Below are 7724 nucleotides of genomic sequence, written 5' to 3' on the forward strand. Positions count from 1 at the left end.
CTCCAATACCTACTGCAGTGGCATGTTTCATCCTGATTCATAGCTTAATCTGCATTGGAAAGGACCTTTAAAAGTCATCCAGTCCAAGCCCCCTGCAATGAGCAGGGACACCTTTAATCAGATGAAGTTGCTCAGAGCCCTGACCAAGCAGGCCTTGAATATTTCCAGGGATAAGGCATCCAAAACATCTCTGCATAACCTGTTCCAGGATCTCCACCACCCTCATCCTAATGATGTTTTTCTTTAATCTAAATATACCCTCTTTTAGTTTAAAACCACTGGCCCTTGTCCTGTCCCTCCCTGCTCTGGTAAAAGTCTCTCTCTGTCTTTCTTACAAGCCCCCTTTAAGTATTGAAAAGCCACAATAAGGTCTCCTAGGAGCCAGCTCTTCTCCGGGCCAAAGAACCTTACCTCTCTCAGCTTTTCTTCATAGGAGAGGTACTCCAGCCCTGGAGGTGAACCCTCCCCTGTACCTGCTCCAATAGGTCCCTGTCCTTCCCATGCTGAGAACTCCAGAGGTGAACACAGTACTCCAACTCGGATTTCACCAGAGCAGAGGGGAGAATCAGCTCCCTTGACCTGCTGTCCACATTTCTTTTGATGCAGCCCAAGATGTGGTTGGCTTTCTGGGCTGTGAGTGCACACTGCTGGCTTGTGTTCAGTTTTTCATCCACCAGGACCCTCAAGTTCTTGCCTGCGGGTTTGCTCTCAATCTCTTCATCACGCAGCCTGTATTCGTGCTTGGGATTGCCACGACCTAGGTGCAGGACCTTGCATTTAGCCTTACTGAACCTCGCGAGATTCACAAGTCCACCTTTCCAGCCTATCAAGGTCCCTCTGGATGACTTCCCTTTCCTCGAGCATATTAGCTACACTACTCATCTTGCTGTCACCCACAAACTCGCTGAGGGTGCACCTGATCCCACTGTCCATGTCACTGATGAAGGTACTAAACAGTACCAGTCCCAATATGGACCTTGGAGAGACAGGAGTGATTTACTGATCTCCATTTGGCCACTGAGCTGTTTACTGCAACTCTTTGGATGCAGCCAACTCCATGTCTCATGGCCACCCATCAAACTCCAATCTCCCCACCTTAGTCACAAGGATGATGTGTGGGACTGTGTCAAAGACCTTAGAGAAGCCTGGGTAGATGATAATCAGTTACTCATCTCTCATCCATCCCCCAATGGCGTAACACCACTGCAGAAGGCCATCAAAGTAGTCAGGCTGACTTGTCAGTAGTTTCTAGGGTCCTCTCTTTTTTACCCTTTTTAAAAATGAGTGAGATGATACAACCAGAGTTGTTACCATGATGCTTATCTAAACTCTTCCATGCTAAACACACTAGAGCATATTACTGACCCAGGATGAGCTGGCTGGGCCTGTTCTTCTTTAATTTATTGATTCTTTCCTCTATTGGTGCTTTCCTTATCACTTTGTACAGTTTAAATTCATATGCAAGAGATGCTTCCAGCAGTGAATTGGGAGTGGGGTTTTTATGATGGGAAAACTGGGACTTATCCTGGCTCTACTAGCATTTGATATCATTGCCAATCCCTTTTTCCATCTAATTTTTGCCTCCCAATCCTGCCTCTCACTGGATTCTTCCTTGGCACGGCCTCTGGGGCCTGCCCAGTCACTAGCAAAGCTGCAGGAAGTTTTGCCTCACCAGAAGGGGCACAGGAACTCATCCCTGCAGGATTGTGAAAGGTGGTTCCTTCTGGTGCAAGCCCAGAAACACAGATGTTTTCTCCCCCAGAAGAAGTTATTCCTTTCTCCTTCTCTTCCTCTGCCCTCTCCCTCCTTGCCTTTGTGTGCTGGAGTAATGTGAAGCAAAATCCCAGGTCACTTGGGCCCCAATGGGGCAGCCATGCCTGGGTGCTCAAGATCTCTGAGTGTGTGTGTCAAAGCCCACAGGCAAGGTGAGCTTGACTTTCCCAGCTGCGTGGGGCCAGCATCTGTAGTCCTTGCTCCATGGCCATCCTGGCTCAAAGGCAAGCAAGGGAAAACTTTTGCTTTCAAGGAGCTAGAGGCTTCCTAAACACCATGGCCACTGCAGGGGCTTTGCCATTTGGCGGAGTAAGGTGGCATTTGGCAGGGGAGGGAATGCAGCCAGTGCTAAGCAAAGAGTTTATTGCCCCAATGACTTTAGAAAAGCAATTTGGTTTGGTTAATCTTTATTCAATGCAGAAGGTTGCAGCAGCAATAAAACCAGAGTACAGATGCTCTGAATGGGCTCCAGATACTGGCACCAGGCGCAGTTTACAGTCATGGGATGGCAGAAGAGCCATGCCCCAGGTGAGGTGCTGGGAGAACTGGGAGAAGTGGAGAAAAACTCTGTGTTTCTGCTTGAAAGCACCATTTGGCCCTGTTGGGACAGCATTTCCTGCAGCTGCTGGCACAGAGAGGCCACCTTGGCACAGCAGCAAAGACTTGCAGTGGTGGCAGGTGGAGGGGAAGAAAGGAAAACTATCGAGTGCAAAAATCAGGTATTTTATGTCTCTGCACTGATGGTGGTTGTGTCCCATGGACACGCTGAGGAGCCTCTGGAGTTTCCCACGCAGCAGGAGATCGCTGGTCCCGGTTACCATGTGGCTAATGATTACAGGAAGAGTTTGTATTGTTTCAGTGATGCTGTACAGATAAGTGTAAAATATTCCTGATAATAAACACTTGCGCCAGCGCACGCAGGGGCTGACGCATGCAACCAGCATGTCCTGCCGTGCTCTCTGTCTGTCTGTCTGTCTGTGCACACAGAAACTGGAATAAGTAGAAAACCAAGCAAAAACCCATGGGAGGCTTATACTGTGATGGTAAAGGCAGAAACCTGCCAGCCCCTTAGCCTCCTGGCAGTGGGGTTGGTGGGTTGGTAGGGTTACCAGTCTGTGGTTCTCATGCTATAAATTACATTAAAACTCCATGGATTCTTTTTCTAAGGATGCTTCCCATATAACTGAGGCTTCCAGGAGACTAAGGATCGAGGGCTGCAATGTTTTAAGGTGTTCAAGCAGCACGTGGACCTGGTGCTTATGTTGGCCCTTCAGTGCTCAGTTGAAGGTTGGACTGGATGATCTTTGAGGTCTCTTCCAACCAGATACATTGTGTGATTCAGTGTCATGCTTCAGCACACTGTAAGAACGTTTCTGCTGGTATGGGAGCAGAGAAGCACACTCTGTAACATGCCAGTCACCATTTCAACACCCCCTCCCTTCACCCCATCCTCCCACTGAGAGCGCCAAGTTCCTCTGGCTTTGCCACAAGGATTAAAAAAGGGCTGGGCATGTCCTACCTCAGGAATGTGCCTGGAAACACCCTCGTTAAAGATTTCCCTCCAAGCCCCTGGCTTGCTTAGCACAGGTGAAGCCATGACAACCAGGACTGAGGGAAGGAAAACAGGCCACTGCCTCGTCTATCACAGGACACACAGGCAGGATATAAATGATGCAGGCAGTGGCAGAGAGCAGACAAGAACCCTCCCACCTGGTGATTTCAGTGTTGTCCTGCAGAGCCTAGCCTGGAAAACTAGAAAAAAATTCCTCGTTCATTCCACAGGCAAAGACAACCAAATTTTGCAACACATGCAAAATTTACACCACCTAGGTAAATTTTACTCTAACACTGCAGGTTCCTGAAGTCCCACCGTGTACCTGAACAGGGAGACTCACACAGGATGTTAGGGGATGGAAGGGACCTCTGCAGATCATTGAGTCCAACCCCCCTACCAGAGCAGGACCATAGAATCTAGCAGAGGTCGCACAGGAATGCATCTAGATGGGTCTTCAAAGTCTCCAGAGAAGGACCTTGACTTCATGTCAGCAGCAACAAGCAATTTAGTGCCAAGGACACATCCCAGCCCACAGCACATTCCTCCAATCATGTGTTGTCCCACTTGTCTCAGCAAACCCAGGAGATGGGGCAGAGCTAACATGAGCAGGTCTCAGAGCAGGCGCTCTCCTGCAGAGACTGGAACAGCCAGCAGACCTTGGAACAAGCTGGAAGACAGAGGTGGGCTTGCAAAAAATGAGGGTAAAGAACCGGTACCACTGATCCGGGTATCAAAAAAAATGTTTTAATGCTGTACCACATCATTACAGGTGAATTTCCAAGTTCCCACAGCATCATCCAGGGGAGAAGTATTTATAGTGTTGCCAGGATAAAAAGTAGCTGCACGCCTATGCTGTGTTCTGGGGGCAAGGTTCACATTTTAAAACTCAACACTTTAATCTCTACAGGAACACTAAAAACACCACACCCCCCAAAATAAAACCAAGATAAAAACCAAAACAAACCAAAAAGATAAATATAGATTTGTTTGCAGAACAAGCATTAAAACTATTTATCATGCCCGTAAGAAATTCTGAGAAATCATTAGGAAAATAGACCAACAGATAACAGAAAGTTCTTTACATTTTGCTTAATAATTAAAAAATACAGATATAGACTCTTCCATGGCTTCAGTCAGCAAAAACTCCTTTACTGACATGACCCAAACTCACACTGGGTTTGCTAGCAGATCACCTGGAGGCTGCCAGCCACTCCTCCTGCTCCTTGCAGCTGGCACAGCTGGAAGGCACAACATTCCCTGCAAGGGAACCCTTTTCTTCCCACTGTTGTCCCAACAACATGAGTCACTCCCTCCCCAGCCACCACCCCATTGCAGTGTTGAGGGAGAGGTGCCTCTCACTGACTGGAGCCTGCCAGGTCTCAGATGACCCTCACGTCTCGGAGCATGAGCCAGAAGAAATTACCCTGAGAAAAAAATCGAGGTCTGGCTCTTGCTAGCAGAGACATTCCTGGACCATCTGGTTTCCAACTGGGTGTCAGACACCCCATGGGACCCCTGCTGCAACCATAACATAGAGCATAAGGCAGTCTAGGGGGGGTTATGGTGGAGGCATCACTGCTGGAGTGGGAAATGAAGGATAAACCATGAGGCAGGCGACAGCAGGCAGCAACCAATGGCATCAGTGGGACAGCTTTGTTTTCAGCTCATTTCTGGGATGCCAGCTGCCTGCAGGCTGACAGCCTCACAGGAAGGGAGGTGGCTGTGAGGGCAGCAAGTGTAGGTTCACTGCCCACGTGCAGATTTAGCCTTGAACGAGTGCAATTTTTTGGTAAGGGGAAGTTAAAAGTGGAGCTTGCCCATGAAGTCAGGCCCAGTGGATATCGCGAGGTTATCCAAGGAGTTAGAGAGAGAGATGCTTTTTCTGCCACAGGGAAGAGGCTGCCTTTGAAAGGGGAGGGTGTGGAGATATGTAGGGACTGCAGGGGAGCCTGCTGCCTGAAAACCAGCAGTGCTCTGCTCCTGCTTGTCCTCTTTAAAGCACGCCCCTCCAGGCTGGGAGTTGACCTTCGTTCCCTCAAGCAGATAACAGCTATGCTCACTTGTATGTGGCCTTCTGAGGGCAGGAATTCAAGACATGCCACTGGAATTCATTAGTATATAAAATGCAACACTAAAGGAGCAGATTTTACAAATACAAACAGAATATCCTATCATAATGCTTTCTGATCTATCTCTGAGGCAGCAGGCAGTGACAGGCACCCTCTGTACACTATGAGCAGGAGTTTGCTTTCACCTGGGATGGATAAAGGGTGAGAGTCTCCACAGCAAGCACTGCAAGACGAAACTTTATCCTTCTAAAACTCTGGTAATAAACAGCAATGTGTGGCATCAGTACCAGCAGTGTTTTCACCCTGCAGTGACCAAGCACAAATGTCTTAGAATGGTTCCAAACCAGCAGCACTTCACCTACAGCACATCTCAGCCTCTAAGATGCTGAGAGGGGCTGGTGGGCAGGAGGCAGCACTGCACCCCCCCTTCATGCTGTAGAGCTGCCCAATACTCAGCACAGTTGCTCGCTACCCCAACCAGTGGCAAACTTCACACTAAATCATGGAAAAAGGGCCAAATTAAAGCTTAAATGCAGCCAGAAATGCTTTTAAGTGACCAAAGAATGAAAGTGGTAAGCAAATAAGTAAAAGCTAGTTATTTTTCCACAACACAGTTCATTTTGGGTGGGGGAAGAAAGCTGTTTTGACAGCAGTTTCCCAATAAGGAAGGCTGGCTGGCTATGTATCTGGATTTGCTATGTAACTGCAAACTGCAGCCTGACCGTGCTGGCAGTCAAGCAGGACCCTTAAGACAGCTTCCCTGGAGGGCTCCTCTCAAGCGAGCAAACAGGCAGCAACCAAATACACTGAAACAAAGTCAGCCCTCCAGGCCAGAGCCTGCCCCAAAAGATCAGACAGGCCACTCCTCTTACGTCTCTTGGCTTTGGCAGGTAAGTATCTGTTCTCACGCCAGGCGAAGGCACTGCTTCTCCATTCCCACCTCTTCATACAGCGAAATGCTCTGCATCTGTACAAAAAACCATTCTTGTAGTAACAACTGAACTATTTACAAGGAAAAGCTCAAATGAATGAAAGCGTATTGTCCATAAAAGCAAGGTCTTAGCAGCAGTTGCATGTCTTCAAAGATACTTGGCTTGATCTCTGTTACATGCGGATATCAGCAGGGAAGCAGAGAAAAAAATTAAAAAGTAAAAAAATAAAATTATTAAAAAAACACCTAGTCAACAAAGTCCTTGATGTTGTCCTAGAAAAAGGCAGTCAAATTTTCACTTTCAGCTCACAAAACATAGGAGAATGGGGTGGATGCAGACAGGAAGGGTTTGGGCAGGGGTATGCAACTGTGTCAAACTCATCACCTTCCAACGGGTGCACTCCCTGGGTCATGTCACAGCAAGAGAAGGTCAGGAGGCTCCCAGGTCCAGCTGGACACAGAGGAAACAAGGAACCAGAGAGCTAGGGAGACAGATACACTTCCCTGCCACTGTGCAGGGCTGCAGGCTCCCTCTTTCTATCTGGGGAGTAACCACCAACAGCACAACAGACAGCATCACCCAGCACCACGGAACAGATGGGTTGAAGAAGCCATGAGGGAGGAGGGGGGAGGAGAGCTAAGGCTCCTCACCTCCACTAGCACATTTGCAGCAGTTGGCTCCGGGGCTATTCAAAAACCAATGGCACATTCAGAAACCAAATCTGGTGAAACCAGAAGGTTTTTCTGTGAACCTTCTCAGTGAAAAGAAAACTGAAGAAAAATCACACCACCACCACCCCCCCCCACCCCCTTCAAGACCTTCCCATTCTTCTATATGCTATTATATGCCACAAAAGCTGAAATGAAGTTATGGAATATAAATACCAGAACAGACCCCTAAGCAGACAACAAAAATAAGTTAACATTTATACATATATTAAAAAAAAATTACATACAGCAAGAAATCTGCATATTTTTAAATAATTTTCTTTGGAAATACACTTCCAGTAAGAATTCACCTCCAAATAGTCATTGCTGAATGTCTTAATTGCTCAGAAGCTGGTACCCAAGGTAGGGAAAAACTTCCTTACTTTTTTGGTACAATGGGAAACTGCTTCTCTTTGAGTTTCCATCTTCTCCTACCACCACACCTTCAGTGCTTTTGAGGAGACCATGGAGTGTGTAGAGCTTGCCTGTGTTTGAATACAGCAGACCTCAAGCCCAGTGGCTCATGATTTGCATATGCATGAGGAGGAAAGGCTTGGCAGACGGTCAAGACCTAGTGAATGGAGCAGACCCTGACTTAATTTTGTGGGGGGAACTGCACTCAAAATTCACCCTGAAATGCACCCAGGAGGCAATGCACACATTACTCCTGTACTTGTCATTACTCCCT

The sequence above is a fragment of the Indicator indicator genome, chromosome 1 (assembly GCF_027791375.1).
Source record: "Indicator indicator isolate 239-I01 chromosome 1, UM_Iind_1.1, whole genome shotgun sequence".
In the NCBI taxonomy this organism is placed as follows: domain Eukaryota; kingdom Metazoa; phylum Chordata; class Aves; order Piciformes; family Indicatoridae; genus Indicator; species Indicator indicator.